The sequence below is a fragment of the Stomoxys calcitrans genome, chromosome 3 (assembly GCF_963082655.1).
Source record: "Stomoxys calcitrans chromosome 3, idStoCalc2.1, whole genome shotgun sequence".
Classification (NCBI taxonomy): Eukaryota; Metazoa; Arthropoda; class Insecta; order Diptera; family Muscidae; genus Stomoxys; species Stomoxys calcitrans.
This window is the reverse complement of record NC_081554.1, coordinates 188105296-188125094: the sequence shown is the minus strand read 5'-3', so window position 1 is coordinate 188125094 and position 19799 is coordinate 188105296.

The window sequence follows — 19799 nt, the reverse complement described above, 5'->3', positions numbered from 1 at the left end:
CATCATCATGGTAATAATTTTATATACATAAATGCAACCATAAACGACTTAAGTATTCTCATCATATTGATTTTATTGCATGTCTGCCATAAATTTCTCTCTACGGATATTTTTATGTACAGTACATACAATGATGTGTATGGGTAAGAGTGTGCTTCAAAAGCAACTCTGTGGTACCCAGGTAGACTAATTAATTTTTCACAAAAGATTAACTTAAAGATCGAATGATAGATAATTTATCGCTGACGAAATGTAGTAGCAACATGGTCACTAATACATTATTTGAGACTAATTGTCACTGATTAATCATCACAGACTGTGGAGAAATTTTCAAAATCTGGGAGATATTAAAAAGAAATAAACTTTTCGGGAATAACAGAAGAATTGTTGAAATGAAAAATTATAAACTATCATAATTCTCTCCAAATGGGTCAATCGATAATATTATACTGCGCGATATCGATAAAGCAAGGAACTTAAAAAATGGTCAATTAAGGAATTTGAAAAGGGGACAAGTGACAAATCGAACGAACTTATATGTATTGAAGCTATTTCCATATCTGAACCGATTTCTAAATTAGAATTCACCAGTGGTATCGGAAGTCATAGGAGAATCCCTCGTGCAAAAGTCCATGATAATCTGTAAACAAATGGCAATGTTATTACATTCGGACGAACAAAATGGCGATGTTATTACAATGACGCTGAATGCCTGGGTTCGAATCCTGGCGGGAACATAAGAAGAAAATTTCATCGGTGGTTATCCTCTTCTTATGCTGGCAACCTTTGTATGGAATTATGTCCACTTCGGACCATAATTGAATTGAATATTGGAGAACATAGTAAAAGTCATTGTGTAAAATTTCAGCCAATTCTTATAAGAATTGCGCATTTTAAAGGCATAAGAAGTAAAATAAGGAGATCGGTTTATATGGGAGCTGTATCAGTCTATAGACCGATTCAATCCATATTTGACACGTTGTACAAAATGTCAGCCAAATCGAATAATAGTTACGCCCTCTAGAGGCTCCAGAAGTCAAGATCCCAGATCGGTTTATATGGCAGCTACATCAGGTTATGGATCGAATTGAACCATATTCAATACATTTGTTGAAAGTCACAAGGAAACACGTCATGCCGAATTTCAGCCAAATCGGACAGGAATTGCGCCCTCTAGAGGCTCAAGAAGTCAAAACCCCAGATAGGTTTATATGACAGCTATATCAGGTTAAAGGCCAATTTGAACCATACTTAGCACAGTTGTTGGAAATCATAATGAGACACTTCATGCCGAATTTCAGCCAAATCGGACAGGAATTGCGCCCTCTAGAGGCTCAAGAAGTCAAAACCCCAGATCGGTTTATATGACAGCTATATCAGGTTATAGACCGATTCGAATCATACATAGCAAAGTTGTTGGAAATCATAATGAGACACTTTATGCCGAATTTCAGTCAAATTGGACAGGAATTGTGCCCTCTAGAGGCTCAAGAAGTCAAAACCCCAGATCGGTTTATATGACAGCTATATCAGGTTAAAGACCAATTTGAACCATACTTAGCACAGTAGTTGGAAGTCATAACGAAATACGTCGTGCCGAATTTCAGCCAAATTGGACAGGAATTGTGCCCTCTAGTGGCTCAAAAAGTCAAGATCCAAGATCGGTTTATATCACAGCTATATCACATTAAAGACCAATTTGAACCATACTTAGCACGATAATTGGAAGTCATAACAAAACACGTTATGCCGAATTTCATACAAATCGGTTAGGAATTGCGCCCTCTAGAGGCTCAAGAAGTCGAGATCCAAGGTCGGTTTATATGGCAGCTATATCAGGTTATAGACCGATTTGAACCATACAGTTGTTGGAAGTCTTAACGAAACACGTCATGCCCAATTTCAGCCAAATCGGTTAGGAATTGCGTCCTCTAGAGGCTCAAGAAAGACCCCAGATCGGTTTATATGGCAGCTATAACAGGTTATAGACCGATTTGAATCATACTTATCACAGTTTTTGGAAGTCATAACGAAATACGTCATGCCGAAGTTCAGCCAAATCGGATAGGAATTGTGCCCTCTAGTGACTCAAGAAGTCAAGATCCAAGATCGGTTTATATCACAGCTATATCAGATTATAGACCGATTTAAACCATACTTAGCACAGTTGTTGAAAGTCATAACGAAACACGTCATGCCGAATTTCAGCTAAATCGGTTAGAAATTGCGCCCTTTAGAGGCTCAAGAAGTCAAGATCCAAGATCGGTTTATATCACAGCTATATCAGATTATAGACCGACTTAAACTTAATTGGAAGTCTTAACGAAGTTGTTTTTGGAAGTCTTAACGAAACACGTCATGCCGAATTTCAGCTAAATCGATTAGGAATTGCGCCCTTTAGGGGCTCAAGAAGATCCAAGGTCGGTTTATATGACAGCTATATCAGGTTACGGATGGTGGAAAGCTCCGTTTTTATGCGGAGTAGCTGCAAATGCGGCCGCGCGCAATCAGCGATTTTCGAGAGGAGAGTCTCAGTGGAGAGTCAGGTGGCACTGGCTCTTAATTAAATACTGAGCGCCAATGATACTCGAGATGACAAGGCGAGTTATTGGCGCCTTCGTATAACCAATGGCCACCATCAGCGTCTGTTCCCTGGTTAGGGGCGGCTGGGGGCGAGCGTCAGATCTTGGAGCAAGCGGCTCGCCACATCGAGGGATACACATGCAACCCCACAAAACCCATGCGGATGGGGCGCTGTAACCCGCCCCCCGGAAAACTATGGCAACTACTATGAGAAACAAAGGAAAAACGGACCCCCCCAACTTTGACACCCACGCAAACGAAAAAGGACCATGAATTGTGGATCTGCACCTGGAATGTCCACACTCTTTATAGAGAAGGTGCAGTATACGCGCTGGCGGATGTATAAGAGAAGTATAAGGCAGATATTACCGCCTTACAGGAAGTGCGATGGACTGGGAATGGCGTCACTACAACACCAAACGGTGACGAACTATACTATAGCTGCCATAACACGAGGAATGAATTTGGCTGTGGATTTGTGGTTAGTCGGAGACTGAAACACCTTGTTTGCAGCGTTACTACGGTGAATGAGAGGCTAGCCTCAATCCGCATAAAAGCCAAATTCTGCAACATCAGCCTTATTTGTACCTATGCCCCGACGGAAGACAAAGACGAGCAGACCAAGAATATTTTCTACTAGCGCCTAGAGAGAGAATATGACCGCAGCCCCGTCCATGATATTAAAATCGTTCTGGGAGTTTTAATGTGAAGATAGGGAAGGAAGACATTTTTGGTCCAAAAGTCAGAAAACTTAGCCTCCACTAGATAACGTCCAGTAATGGGTTGAGGCTGATAGATTTCGCCGCGTAAAAAAAACATGGAAGTTAGTAGCACCAGATTTGAACATAAAAATATTCACAAAGTCACATGGCTGTCTTCCGATTAAAACACGAGGAACCAAATTGATTACGTTGTGATAGATGGTAGGCATTCATCCAGCGTGTTAGATGTACGATCGATTCGTGGAACGAATATAGATTCGGATCATTACCTTGTTGCAGCAAAGGTTCGCACCTGTTTGTACATGGCGAGGAAAGTACGATCTGACACTGCCTGGAAGCTGAACATTGAAAAGCTGCAAACACAACAGATGGCAACGGCTCCATTCGACTGACCCAACTGCTTGATGAAAGCACTCCTTGTTCCGATTATATAATGGCGCAGTGGCAAACTATTGCCCACTCCATGAAAAATGCCGCGAAATCCGTACTTGGCTACTGGAAGCCTCCTCCAAGAAACCCATGGTACAACCAAGAATGTCGAGATGCTACTGATGCGGCATATAGAGCAACCCTGTAATCACTAGCAAAGCGTCAGATGACGGAGTGGTATCGGGAGAAAAGGGAGAGGAGAAACGTCTATTCCGCAGAAAGAAAAAAGAAATGGAAAGACATGAGTGTGAGCGAATTGAGATGTACAGGAGTCAGAATGAAGTCCGGAAATTCTACCAAAGAATTAAACATCAAACCGATGGCTTTGGTGCAGGCTCAGCCTCCTGCAGAGACAATCAAACGGTATGGTCCTGTTAGCGTGGCGGTGGTGGCCATTTGGCTGATGCTCTTTTTCTTCAACAACATACCTTCCCCTTCATTTATTAAATATAAATCAAGGTGATGCGCTTTGTTTGTTTGTTCCTAATAGGATCCAAAGAAGCTGAACCGGTTTTCATGATGGTAGAGCTTAGCCCACCGCTGAAAAAAGGGTGTTTGATTTTCTGATATCGAGGGGGTGGACCATCCCTTTAACCACAATTTGCAAAAAAGCCAGATCTCCGAGATGGTTGCATCGACTTAAATGAAATTTTGTATGCCACCTCGTGGTAGCCCAAAAACACAAAATTTTTATAAAACTTTGGGGCCAAATAACCGTGGGGGGACGCCCTACCTCAAAAACCACCCAAACGGGTATGTTTACCGATATGGACAATATGGGTATCAAATGAAAGGTATTTAAGAGTATAGTACGAATTTGATATAACAATTCGACTCAACGTGTCGGGGGTCTACATCCAGGGGGCCTACATGCATCCGTGGCTAGTATGCTTCAGATGAGATCGTGTTTGGACACAACCACTACATAGACCGATCTCCCGATTGCAGGTACAGAGAGTTCCATTAGACCCCCATCTGAATATGTTGTAGATCAGACTGTGTCTATACTCGTACATATGCCATATAGATTCCTCGACGTTCGTGCCGAGTTTGATCCAGATCCGAACATATTTCGATATAACTGCTACTGGTTCATTTCTCATCGGATTTTGGCGAAATGTGGTAAATATATTAGCGAGGTGTGTGGTTATTGTTCGGCCCGACCGAACATTATGCAGAATCTATTAAATTGGTGGCCACCTTGACACAGAGTTTAGCATGTGTATGCTTGGGTTCGAATCCTGGAGAGAACATCCGAAAAAAATGTCTGCAGTGATTATACTTTCCTAATGCTGGCGACATTTGTGACGTACTGTGCCATCTGAAACAATTAAGGACGGGCTAAAGTCAGGCGAAGCCGACCTTTTAATACCCTACACCACATGGGACATGGTGTAGTCGTCGAATTTAAAATTTGCTTAAATTTGATATGTAGAATTTCGATCAAAATCCGTACACATTGTAAGAGCTATAGAGTAAATCGTTATACAACTTTTTAAGAAGATCGACTGATATATGGGTTAGCAAAGGCCTTAAAAGTGAAAACCGGGAGATGCATATATATGGGAGCTATATCTAAAACTGAACAAATTTCTATGAAATTCATCAGTCATCAGAAGAGTTATAAGATAAATCTTCGCGCCAAATTTTGTGAAGATCGGTTAAAAAATTGCAAAATTATTGAGTTTTATTCAAAATCGGACGAAAATATATATGGGAGCTATATCTAAACCTGAACTGATTTGTATTAAATTCAATAGCAATACCGGGAGTAATAAGGGAACCCTATGTGCCAATTTAACAAATAACTAAATCATTGCAATTTTAGTCAAATCGGACGAACATATACATGGGAGCTATATCTTATCTGCACCGATTCTGAACCGATTTCTATGAAATTCACCAACAATGTCGAGACTTATAAGAGAACCCCTCGTGCGAAATTTCGTGAGAATCTGTTTACAAATGACGATATAAATGCAATTCTAGTCCAAATCGGAAGAGCTATAGCCAAATGTGAACCGAGTTTTTCCAATTTCAATAGGCTTCGTCCCTAGGCCCAAGAAAATGCTTGTGCCCTATTTGAGGATGATCGGATGAAAATTGCGATCTGTACTTTGTACACTAATTAACATGGACAGACAGATAAACGGACAGACAGACAGACGGACATAGCCAAATCGAGTCAAAAAGTGATTCTGAGTCGATCGGTATACTTATCAAAGGGTCTTCTGGGTGTTACAAACAAATTCATTAAGTTATAATACCCTGTACCACAGTAGTGGTGTAGGGTATACAAATTCTATGGCAGTCTCCAAAGCGGTGTAGAACTGAGGCGGTTCATAGAGCTTAAATTTAAATCGGACAGCACTCGGTGATGTGTAAGAAGTTTCTCCCCTGTTCCTTAATGGAAATTTTGTGGGCGAAATTTGTAAATTTACTTAATTCTCTGACTGGGATTTAAGACTCAAATAATTTTGAATAGAGTTTACATGGTTTTTTGTAGTTTTAAACACGCCAATTTCATTGAGGTCATTTGTCCTCAATTATATCTCCTTGTTTATTATTTGCCCTCTCATATGTGGTTAATGTGATAATTAATGAGCTACAATATATGAAGCAAAACTATATGTTTAAAACAACAGAGCACTGAGTGTAAACCACAAAGTATGAAATGGACATTGTTAAGCCTACTAACTAAATGACCATTAGATACAATTAACTATTGGTTAAAAATGATTATCATAATGAAGTGGTTTAATATGTGTCCATTGTTCACAGGATGTCATTGATAAAGAGTGTGATATGTTTCTACATACAACATACATATGCACGCAATAGGCCTTCGATTGCATGATATGTGAACCACAAAAGATATGGCCATGGTTGCACAACAACACATCACAACTATGATGTTTTTAAACAAAAGGTTTGACTTAAAATACATGATTGGATAAAAGTGCCTACATTGTTTAAATTTTTATTGTACTGATTTTTTTTAATTTTATTTTTAAAGAAATTTTTTTTAAAGAATATTTTCTCAAAATTTTGTTTCCATAGAAAATTTTGTGAAAATTAATTTCTGTAGAAAATTTTCCCAAACTTTTATTTCTACAGAAAACGTTTGCAAAAATTAATTAGAAAACTTGCGTTTTTCTAAAAAATAAAATTACTTTGGATTTTTATATAGCAATTATGTTAGAAGGTCCTTAGTAAAGCTGGTCTATCAGAAAACTTTCCATAGAAAATATTTTTAAAATTTGTATCTGTAGAAATTTTTTCAAAATCTTATTTTTAAGATTTGTTTCTAATTTTATTATTTCAATAGTTTGATTTTGTTAATTTTATTTTTTAGAAAATATTCTCTAAATCTGAACTCCTACAGAATTTTTTTTTATCCACCACGTGGATACTAATTATCCTTCACATGGATACTATTTATATACCATAAGGATTCTATTAATCCACCACGTGGATACTTTTTATCCACCACGAGATTAGTATTTATTCACCTCGTGGTTAATTTTTATCCACTACAATGATAATATTTATCAACCACGTAGTTAATATTTATCCACTACAAAGAACAAATTTATCCACTACAAAGAAAAAAAAACATCCACCATGTGGATAATATTTATCCATAACGTGGATTACATTATAGTTATCCACCACGTGAATAATATTTATCCACCATGTAGATAGTATTTATCCACTACAAAGATAATATTTATTCACTACAAAGATAAGATATATCCTCCATGTGAATGCTCTTTATTCACCATGTGTTTAGAATTTATCCACCACGTGTTTAATATTTATCTACTACAAATATAAGATTTATCCACCACGTGGATACTATTTATCTACCACTTGGATACTTTTTATCCACCACGTGGTTAATATTTATCCACCTAGTGGTTAATATTTATCCACCTAGTGGATAATATTTATCCACCAGGTGGATAATATTAATCCACTACAAAGAAAAAAATTGTAGTGGATATATTTATTCAACATGTGGATTAAATTTATCCAACATGCGAATAGTATTTATCCACCACGTGGATTTATCTACTACAAAGATAATATTTATCCACTACAAAGATAAGATTTAACCACCACGTGGGTACTATTTATCCACTACAAAGATAATATTTATCCACCACATGCATTATATTTACCCACCACGTGGATAAAATTTATCCACCACTCGGATAATTTTTATCCGCCACGTAGTACCCACGTGGATAATATTTATCCAATACAAAGATAATATTTATCCACTCCAGAGATACTATTTATCTAGCACGTGGATACTATTTGTCCGTCACATGGATAATATTAAGCCACCACGTGGATAATATTTATGCACTATAAAGATAATATTTATCCACCACGTGGTGAATAAATGTGGTGGATAAATATTTTCCTTGTGGTGGATAATTATTATCCTTATGGTGGATAAATATTTTCTTTGTGGTCGTTCAGATCGCACCATATTTGGATATAGCTGCTACACAGACCGATTTCCCGATATGGAGTATCGAGCCTTTGAAAGGAGGATCTTTCATCCAATTTTGATTAAATTTGTAACAGTGAGTTTTTCTACAATTCTAAACCTTACTGTTGAATATCATCCAGATCGGACCATATTGGGATATAGCTGCCATATAGAACGATTTTCCGATGTAGTGTATTGACTCCATAAAAGAAGCATTTTTCATCCGATTTTGATGAAATGTGAAACAGTGAGTTTTGATAGACCTATACACTTTTTTAATATCGTCTCTATCCAAATATGGTCCTATCTGGACGATATTCACCAAAAGATGTAGAGGTCTATCAAATCTCATTGTTTCAAATCAAATCGGATGAAAAATGCTTCTTTTTTGGGGTCAATACTCCATATCGGGAAATTGGGCTATATCCAAATATGGTGCGATCTGGACGATATTCAACAAAAGGGTGTAGCAAAATTCAAATTTTGCCCATGAACATTCCACTAAGCAACAGGGGCAAAGTTCTCACATATCAATGAGTGCAGTCCGATTTAAGTTTTAAGCTCAATGACAAAAGGGTGCAGAGGGGTACCAAAGCTCACTGTATCAAATTTCATCGAAATCGGATGGAAAATGCTTCTTTTATAGATTAATGCCCCTTTTATCGGGAAATCGGTCTATATAGCAGCTACATCCAAATATGGTCCGATCTAGACGATGTTCAACAAAAAGGTTTTAGCTCATTTTTTCAAATATCATTGAAATCGGGTGAAAAAATACTTTTTTTATAGGCTCATTACATTATATCGGGAGATCGGTCTATATGGCAGCTATATCCAAATATGGTCCGATGTGAACCACATTTGGAAGGATTAGGTAGGGATCTACCAGAACTCACTGTGACCATTTTCATTGAAATCAGGTAATAAATGGATGTTTTATGGCCTTAATACCCTATATAGGGAGATCGGCGGTCAGTCTTTCGGACAGCTATATCCAAATATGATCCGATCTGGACCACACTTCACAGCAATGGGTAGGAGTCTATCAGATGGAAAATTAGCAATTTATTGACTTAAGACTTTAAATCTGGAGATCGGTCTATATATCGGCCATATATAACTAAGTTCCCATTTTATGAGATCAGAAGATCAGGTTTATATACAGAGAATACGAAATCATCAAACAATTTTTGAAAAGTGATTTCATTACCAAAATATCTAAAAATTTATATATAGCCAAAAAAGGTATTTATTGGGTATTTACCCAACAAATACTCAAGCATTGGGTATTTACTTGGTAGAAAACCGCCTCTAACCATTTGAAAACAGCAAAAAATTACAGCTGTCCCATTTTCGGCAGACTTTCTGCTGTTACAGCAAACATTTATGCTGTTTTTACTAACAAGTTTCTCTGAGTGTATACAAAATTTTATGAAATTTTCTACAGAAAAAAGATATTGAAAAAATTAAAAATTGTATTTCTATAGAAAATTATTTTACAATTTTATTTCTATAGAAAATATTGTCAACATTTTATTTGTAAAGAAATATTTGTCCAACGATTATTTTTATTGACAATTTTTGTCGAAATTTTATTTGTATAAAATTTTATTCCTAGAAAATATTGTCAAACATTATTTTTTTGAACATATTACACAACTTTTTTTTCATAAAAGTATTTTGTCTAAAATTTTTACTGTAGTATGTATGTTATACGTAGCCCAAACTCTAAAGGCCTTGGCTGTTGCGCCTTGGCACACATCCACAAATTTTTTTTTCCCTATATGTAAATGTATCCATGGCAACTTTTATATGTCATACTACTATCTCTGGAAAGGTAAATTTGTATTCATTTACCTGCTATAACCATATGACGTACATTAAATTCATTAAATGCCACAATTATTGCAATTAATTTATGAAAGAGACAAAAATTAATAACTGATGATAAACTCACCAGTTATCAACGTTCATCAGTGTGTCTGCCTGTGTGTTGTGGTTAATAAATGATTGTACAATAAGTTGGTGGTCCATAATAGCCATTTCTAGGAATTTTAATAATAAGAGCGAGAAAGATAGAGAAAAATTGACATCTAGGAGAAAAGTTGCAACCTAAAGGACCCAGAGGCATTAATTCGAGGCATTAAAAGGTAGAACAAATCACCAGAGTGTAAAATGTGCACCCTTTATACACTTTATCCTCTGGTGAATTGTTCTACCTTTTGATGCCTTGAATTAATGCTTCTAGGTCCTTTAGGACGCAACTTTTCCCCTAGATGCCAATTTTTCTCTATTAAAGTGCAAATTTTGCCCATGAACATTCTACTAAGGGGCAAACTTCTCACATATCAATGAGTGCAGTCCGATTCAAGTTTTAAGCTCAATGATAAGGGGCCTCCTTTTATATAGCCGAGTCCGAACGGCGTGCCGACACTTCTTTGGAGAGAAGTTTTACATGACAAAGTACCTCACAATTGTTGCCAGCATTAGGAGGGGAAAACCACCGATGAAAATTTTTATACCCTCCATCATAGGATGGGGGTATACTAATTTCATCATTCTGTTTGTAACACCTTGAAATATGCGTCTGAGGCCCCACAAAGTATTTAAATTCATTTTAAGTCGATCTAGCCAGGTCCGTCCGTCCGTCCGTCCGTCTGCCCGTCCGTCCGTCTGCCCGTCCGTCCGTCTGCCCGTCCGTCCGTCTGCCCGTCCGTCCGTCTGCCCGTCCGTCCGTCTGCCCGTCCGTCCGTCTTCCGTCCGTCCGTCTTCCGTCCGTCCGTCTGCCCGTCCGTCCGTCTGTCTCTCGAAAGCACGCTAACTTTCGAAGGAGTAAAGCTAGGCGCTTGAAATTTTGCACAAATACTTTTTATTAGTGTAGGTCGCTTGGGATTGTAAATGGGCCAAATCGGTTCATGTTTTGATACAGCTGCCATATAAACCGATCTTGAGTCTTGACTTCTGGAGCCTCTAGAGGCCGCAATTTTGTACGATTTGACTGAAATTTTACACGTAGGGTATTGGTATCACTTCCAACAACTGTGCTAGGTATTATAAAAATCGGCTCATAATCTGATATAGCTGTCATATAAACCGATCTTGCATCTTGACTTCTTGAGTCAATAGAGCGCGCAATTATCATCCGATTTGGCTGAAATTTTGCATTACGTGTTTTGTTATGACTTCCAATAACTGTGCTAGGTATGATGCAAATCAGTACATAACCTGATATAGCTGCCATATAAACCGATCTTGAATCTGGACTTCTTGAGTCTCTAGAGGGCGCAATTTTCGTCCAATTTGACTAAAATTTTACACGTAGTGTTTTGGTATCACTTCCAACAACTGTACTAAGTGTTATAAAAATCGGTTCATAATCTGATATAGCTATCATATAAACCGATCTAGGATCTTGACTTCTTGAGCCAATAGAGGGCGCAATTATCATCCGATTTGGCTGAAATTTTGCATGACGTGTTTTGTTATGACTTCCAATAACGGTGCTAGGTATGACGCAAATCAGTACATAACCTGATATTGCTGCCATATAAACCGATCTTGGATCTTGATTTCTTGAGCCTCTAGAGGTCGCAATTCTCATCGGATTTGACAGGAATTTTGTTCATCGGCTTCCCTTATGACCTTCAATATACGTGTTGAATATGGTCTGAATCGATCAATAGCTTGATACAGCTCCCATATAAACTAATCTACCGATTTTGCTTCTTGAGCCCCTACAAGGCCCAATTCTTATCCGAATGAACTGAAATATTCCAGAATGACTTCTGCAATGTTCAGCATTCATTTATGGTCCGAATCGGCCTATAACTTGTTTCTGATGGTCTCGCCAGGACTCGAACCCAGGCGTTCAGAGTCATAGGCGGACATACCAACCTCTGTGCTAAGGTGGCCTCCTTTTCTCTATCTCTTATTATTGAAATTCCTAGAAATGGCTATTATTGACCCCCATTGTTTATCGGAATATAAAAATTGACTGTCTCTTATTTTCTAGAGGGCTCAGATGAGTCCATATTAAGAAATAGACATCTTATAAAACTTTTCTCTGAAAATACTTCTTAAGCCCCTAGAGGTTAAAATTTTTGCCTAATCTGGCTGAAATTTGGTAAGTGAAGTACACTTATGATCTACAACAACCTCAGAAAGTACTGCCCACATAGACCCTTTAATTTTGCCTCTGATGGATCGTTTAGTGTTTTAATCTGCTTATACACCAATTCTGAGATTTGAAGTTTTAAGCCCCTAAAAACCCCATTTGTTTAGGAAAATTTAAATTTTAATATAAAAATCAATTTGTGTTTGTTTGTAGGTTTGTATGTTCCTTATAGACTCAAAAACGGCTGAACCGATTTTCATGAACTTTTCACTGATGGTGCATAATGACCCCGTGGTGAAAATAGGGTACTACAGTTTTTGATATCTGAAAGGGGAGCGGACCCTCCCCCTTACCCTTATTTTCAGAAACGCCAGATCTCGGAGATGGGTATTGCGATTTAAGCGAAATTTTATATGCTCTTTAACAGTAACCTAAAAACAAAAATTTAGTATCCAAATTTCGGATGGGATACCTAGGGGGCCGCCCCACCCCCAAAACCTTCAAAATATATATATATACCAATCACGACAATATGAGACTCAAATGAAAGATATTTAAGATTAAAAAAGGTATCTGAAATCGATTTGTCGGACCAAGTGTTTGGGGGACCACCCCAACCCCAAAAAAACACCCCTAAATCGGACATATTTACCCACCATGACATTATGGCACTCAAATGAAAGGTATTTAAGAGTTACGAATTTGGTATCCAAATGTGGGACCAAGTTTCTGGGGGTCCACCCCGTCCCCAAAACACCCTTATTCACTGACCATGGCAATATGGGACTTAAATAAAAGCTATTTGAGTGTAGAATACGAATATGATATACAAATGTGAGACCAAGTATTTGAGAGGCCGTCCCTCCACAAAAACATCCCCCAAAGAGGACAAATTTATGACCATAGCAATATGGGGCTCCAATGGAAAATATTTGGAAGTAGACCACGAATTTGATATCAATATTCTGGAGTGTTTATGTGGCCACCCTACCCCTATAATACCGCCCATATATGAAATATTTGCTGACCATTGCAATATGGAGCTCAAATAAGAGGTATTTTAAAGAAGAACACGAATATGATATATACTTTCAAGGCCAAGTCAATGAGTGGCCGCCCCATCCCCCAAAACACCCACAAACCGGTCATATTTGCCAACTATGAACATATGGGGCTCAAATGAAAGGTATTTGGGAGTAGACCACTAATCTGATATCAAGATTCGGGACCAGCTGCCTAGGGGACGTCCCCCCACTATAACCACCCCTAAATAGGACGTATTTGCTCACCAAGACAATTTGGGTCTTCAAGACCATGGAGCTCGATATTGATAGTTTTTGGGGCCCATGGACAGAAATAAAGTCTATTTAGAATGGAATTAAACCCTTCGAGCGAATTCGAGGTCTAATAAAGATCATATGGATTCAGATGTTAGTCAAGCGATATGCATATACTATTCCACTAAAAGCTCTTTAATTGTCGACAATAAATATTCAAAGGATAATTTTGTTCCATATAAAGTAAAAGGAGGCGCAGCGGAGCGGGCCCGGTTCAGCTAGTATAAAATATTTCTTAACTTTAATAACTTTAGACAAATGTTGTATGGTTATGCAAAGCCCATGTCCTGTTTTCTTAATCTAATCAAAAATTGTCATACTAACGAAGGGGTCTTACCCCATCTCTGCACATTGGTTTTTAAAAAACTTTTTTAGAAAAACTCTCTGTTTTTATTGCCTGAAAAAAAAAAACATCGTCGTATTTTTAACAATTTTCAACAACATTCAATCAAATGAATGTTTGCTCCAAATTTATATGATGCTCATAATAAGAATAATTCACCAAATAGTGCTGTCACTAATTCAATTTTAAAAGCCTTAACGTGACTTCACACTCGGGCAGATACATACGTCACCCAACCCATGCAACCCTATATCGCTATGGGCAACCGAATGAGAGGCAAAGAACAAAAAAGAAGAAGAATTCAATAAAAACCTAAAAGCTTAACTTTAAGAGCTACAGCTCTATCCCCATAGAAGTTACAAAAGGATATGAAAAATTGCTGGGGTCATAACAACATCATCCACTTCCACTGCTCAAGCCGAATGCTACTGGTAGCGGTGGAAAGCAAAAGCCAAATTTAACCAAGCCAAAGCAAATGAAAGAGGGTGTAAAGTGAAACTGAGTGAGAAAGGATGTTAAATACCCTATTTCAGGCATTTATATCTTTGAGGGAAAATTCAGAAAAAAAGATAAAGAAATGAAAACTTTTTTATGAAAATCTCATACCAACTATAATGAGCAATAGCTTATAAATATGGGAGAAAATTTCTTTAAAAATTAATTTCGAAAAAAAACCATGTATATTTATCGACCAAGGGAGCTCGAATGAAAGGTATTTGGGTGTAAAGCACGTATTTGTTATCCAAATGTTGGGGGAAATACCTGAGGAGCCGTCTTTCCGCCAAGCAAGAGTTAATACCGACTATTTTGTTATACCCACCACCATAGGATGGGGTTATACTAATCTAGTCATACCGTTTTTAACACCTTGAAATATTGATCTGTGACCCCAAAAGAGTCAATCTGGCCATGTCCGTCCGTGCGTTCGTCTGTCGAAATCACAATAGCGGTCGAGCACATAAAACTAGCCGCTTGAAATTTTGCACAGATACTAAATATTGTTGTAGGTCGTTGGGGATTGCAAATCGGACAAAAATTGAGACTTCCAAGCGATCAAGAAATCAAATCGGGAGATCGGTTTATATGGGAGCTATATCTAAATCTGAACTAATATGGCCCATTATATTAGTTCAGATTTAGATATAGCTGCCATATAAACCGATCTCCCGAATTGTTTTCTTGATCCCTTGGAAGTCTCAATTTTTGTCCGATTTGGCTGAATTTTCGCATGTAGTGGTACGTTATGAATTCCAACAACTGTGCTAAATACGGTCCAAATCGGTCTATAACCTGATGTAGCTCTGATTTTACTTCTTGAGCACCTGGAAGCTGCAATTTTTGTCCGATTTGGTGGAAATTTTGCACATAGTGTTCTGCTATGACTTCCAGCAACTGTGCCGAGAATGGTCCAAATCGGTCTATAAACTGATATAGCTCTCATATAAACCGATCTTCCGATTTGACTTCTTGAGCCCTTACAAGCCATAATGTTTGTCCAATTTGGCTGAATTTTTGCATGTAGTGTTACGTTATGAATTCCAACAACTTTGCGAAATACGGTACAAATCGGTCTATAACCCGATATAGCTCCCATATAAACCGATTTCCCGATTTGACTTTTTGAGCCCTTACAAACCGCAATTTTTGTCAGATTAGGCTAAAATTTTGCATGCGGTTTTCTGTTACGGCTTCCAATAACTATTCCAAGTACGGTCGAAATCGGTCTATAACCTGATGCAGCTCCCAACTAAACCGATTTGACTTCTTGAGCCCCTGAAAGCCACAATTTTTTCAGATAAGTCTGAAATTTTGCACACGATGTTCTGTAACGGCTTCCAACAACTGTGTCAAGTACGGTTCAAATAGGTCTTAAACCTGTTATAGCTTCCATATAAACCGATCTCCCCATTTGGCATCTTGAGCCGCTGGAAGCCGCAATTTTTGTCTGATTTAGCTAAAATTTTGCACATAGTGTTACGATCTAAATCGGTCTATAACCTGATACATTTCCCACATCTATTTGATTTCTTAAGCCCTTTACAAACCAAGTTTACAAGTTTTGACCGATTTGGTTGAAATTTTGCATGTAGTGTTCTGTTATGACTTTCAACAACTGTACTTAGTAAAGCCCAAATCGGTCTATAACCTGATATAGCTCCCATATGAACCGATATGTCGATTTGATATCTTGGGTCCTTACAAGCCGCAATTTGTGTCCGATTTGGCTGGAATTTTGCATGCGGTGTTCACATCTGGCCGACAGGATAACTATAAGCACCACACAGGCTGGAACTTTGAGCTCCGACTTGTGTGGTGTCCATCGTTATTACGGGAAGCTTAGCTGAAAGCTAACGGGCGCGCCCACAGGTTGCGGATGTTGAAAAGCTCCGTTTTTATGCGGAGTAGCTGCAAATGGGGCCCCCGCCAGTAAGCGATTTTCGAGAGAAGAGTCTCAATGAGGAGTCAGGTGGCAATGGCTCTTAATTAAATGCAGAGTGCTAATGATACTCGAGATGAATTATAGGTGCCTTCAAATAACTCATGGGCGTCTGTTGGTTAGGGGTGGCTGGGGGCGAGCGTCGGATCTTGGAGCAAGAGGCTTGCGACAAAGAGGGATACATGTACGATCCCACAAAACCCATGCGCTGGGCCAGTAACCAACCCCGGAAATCTATGAGAATCACTATGAGAAACAAAGGAATAGCAAAAACGGACCTCCCCCTAACGTTGACGACCCAAAGGATCATGATTTGCGGATCTGTACTTGGAATGTCCACACTCTTTATAGAGAAGGTGCAGTATACGCGCTGGCGGGTGTATTAGAGAAGTACAAGGCTGATATTACCGCCTTACAGGAAGTGCAATGGATTGGGAATGGCGTCACTACAACACCAAACGCTGACGAACTATACTATGGCTGTCATAACACGAGGCATGAATTTGGTTGTGGATTTGTGGTTGGTCTTTATTTTACTTTACTTTATTTTATTTTGTTTTATTTTATTTTATTTCATTTTATTTTATTATTAAAAACTTTTCAATTTAAATTTTTAATTATCACAAATTTCAAATTTTTTCTAATACCCTCTTATAACTGGTAGGGCATCTTTCATCCATACCACCCATCTTTGGTGTGGCTTGCTGATTGCTTCATGACATATAGAGCATATGCCGCCCCTTCATGATGGCATTTCGTAAGCATACCCCACCAAATAATTGACACAAAATTGGGTACTTAGTGCAGAAAAAGTTGACGGTAAAACCGTGCGAGGCACGACAGACAACACACTCACCAGCACACAAGGACAGAATATTAAATAACTCAACGACATCCACATCAGCAGCTAATGATGCGGATTACGAGGATGTTAGCAGTAAAAACATGTAGCCATGCATTGACCATACACCCACAACCGCACATAGATACATATGTTCCTATGAAATTCTTTTGATAAAAAGGAGAAAAAAAGCAAACTCTCCAGCAAGCTCTCTTACACAACACTCTGCTGTATAGAATAGGCACCAAGAGTAACAAGGGTAGTTTCTATTCCAACGACCAATCATAAAGAGTCTTTGCTTAATGCTCACAACCACCACAAGGGGTACATCCTTGTAGAATCAGATTTTTTTGTTGGCTTTTAAAATTCATATGTTCATCCTTTTCCCTCTTGCAGTGCTTAAAGGTCCTAGTCTGAAACTTTTTTTTTTTAAGTCTATTTTCAATAGGATGCTGGCAAATTCCTCTCCATTGCATTTTATTTTTGTCTTATTTTAAAGATTTTTCAGTAGGTTTTTTATGGCCTGTTGTCTCACCCACTGGTTGGAAGGGGGGTCTCTGTGTGACATATGCTTAACCATAATACCCCAATTTAAAAACATAAGTACTGAAAATTTGTTCACATAATTTCAACTTGTGCCAACATCTAGACACAGTCATGGAAACAACAAAAAATAGACACAAATATAACGTAAAAATCCTACGAGGGGACTGCCATTAAATCAACTATCACTTTCCTTTGCTAAAAAGAGTACTAAAATTACTCTTTCCTTGGAAAAAGTACTAAAACAAGCCTTCCTTTAGAAAAGAGTACTAAAACTATTCTTCCCTTAGAAAAGAGTACTCAAACTACTCTTTCCATTGGAAAAGAGTACTCAAACTACTCTTTCCATTGGAAAAGAGTACTCAAACTACTCTTTCCATTGGAAAAGAGTACTCAAACTACTCTTTCCTTTCCTACCCTTTCTTTAGAAACAGAGTGCTAAAACTACCATTTTCCTTGGAAAAGAGTGCTAAAACTACTCTTCCCCTTGGAAAAGAGTATTAAAACTACTCTTTCCCTTGGAAAAAATTACTAAAGCTACCCTCTCCCTTACACAAGAGTACTAGTGGTTTAAGTACTCTTTCCCGTGGAAAAGAGAAGTTTAAGTACTCTTTCCCTTGGATAAGTGTATTAAATCTATTCTTCTCTTGGAAAAAAGTACTAAAACTACTCTTTCGCTTGGATAAGTGTACTAAAACTATTCTTCTCTTGGAAAAGAGTACTAAAACTACTCTTTCCCTTGGATAAGTGTACTAAAACTATTCTTCTCTTGGAAAAGAGTACTAAAACTACTCTTTTCTTTGGACAAGAGTGGTTTTAGTACTCTTACCCTTGGATAAGTGCACTAAAACTATTTTTCTCCTTGGTAAACTGTGCTAAAACTACCCTTTCCCTTGGAAATGAGTACTCAAGAGAATTTTTAGTACTCTTTCCGTTGGAAGAGAGTACTAAAACTTCTCTTTTTGTAGAACAGAGTACTAAAACTACGCTTTTCCTTGGAACAGAGTACTAAACTACCCTTTTCCTACCAAAAGAGTATTAAAATAACAGTTCCCTTGGGAAAAAGAACTAAAACTACTCTTTCCTTTGGAAACGAGTACGAAAACTACTGGAGTACTAAAACTTCTCTTTTTGTAGAAAAGAGTACTAAAACTACGCTTTCCCTGTTCTAGTATTCTTTTCCTTGGAACAGAGTACTAAAACTACCCTTTTCCTACGAAAAGAGTATTAAAATAACAGTTCCCTTGGGAAAAAGTACAAAAACTACTCTTTCCTTTGGAAACGAGTACGAAAACTACTGGAGTACTAAAACTTCTCTTTTTGTAGAAAAGAGTACTAAAACTACGCTTTCCCTGTTCTAGTATTCTTTTCCTTGGAACAGAGTACTAAAACTACCCTTTTCCTACGAAAAGAGTATTAAATTAACAGTTCCCTTGGGAAAAAGTACAAAAACTACTCTTTCCTTTGGAAAAGAGTACGAAAACTACAATTTCTCTTGGTAAAGGATACCAACACTAACCTTTCCCTTGGTTAAGTATACTAAAACTACACTTTACTTCGGCAAAGCGCATTAAAACTACCCTTTCCCTTAAAAATAGTACTAAATCTACCATTTCTCTTGGAAATGGGTGCAAAATCTACCATTTCTCTTGGAAATGGGTGCAAAATCTACCATTGGAAAAGAATACTAAAACTACCCTTGCCCTTGGTAAAGAATATTAAAACTACCCTTTCCCTTGGTAAAGGATACTAAAGCTACCGTCTCCCTTAGTAAGAGGTACTAAATTTACCCTTTCCTTTGGAAAAGAGTACTAAAACTCCTCTTTCCTTTGGAAAAGAGTACTAAAACTGCTCTTCACTCTGGAAAAGAGTACTAAAACTACTCTTTTCTTTGGAAAAGAGTACTTAAACTACCCTTTCCGTTCGAAAAGAGTACTAAAACATAT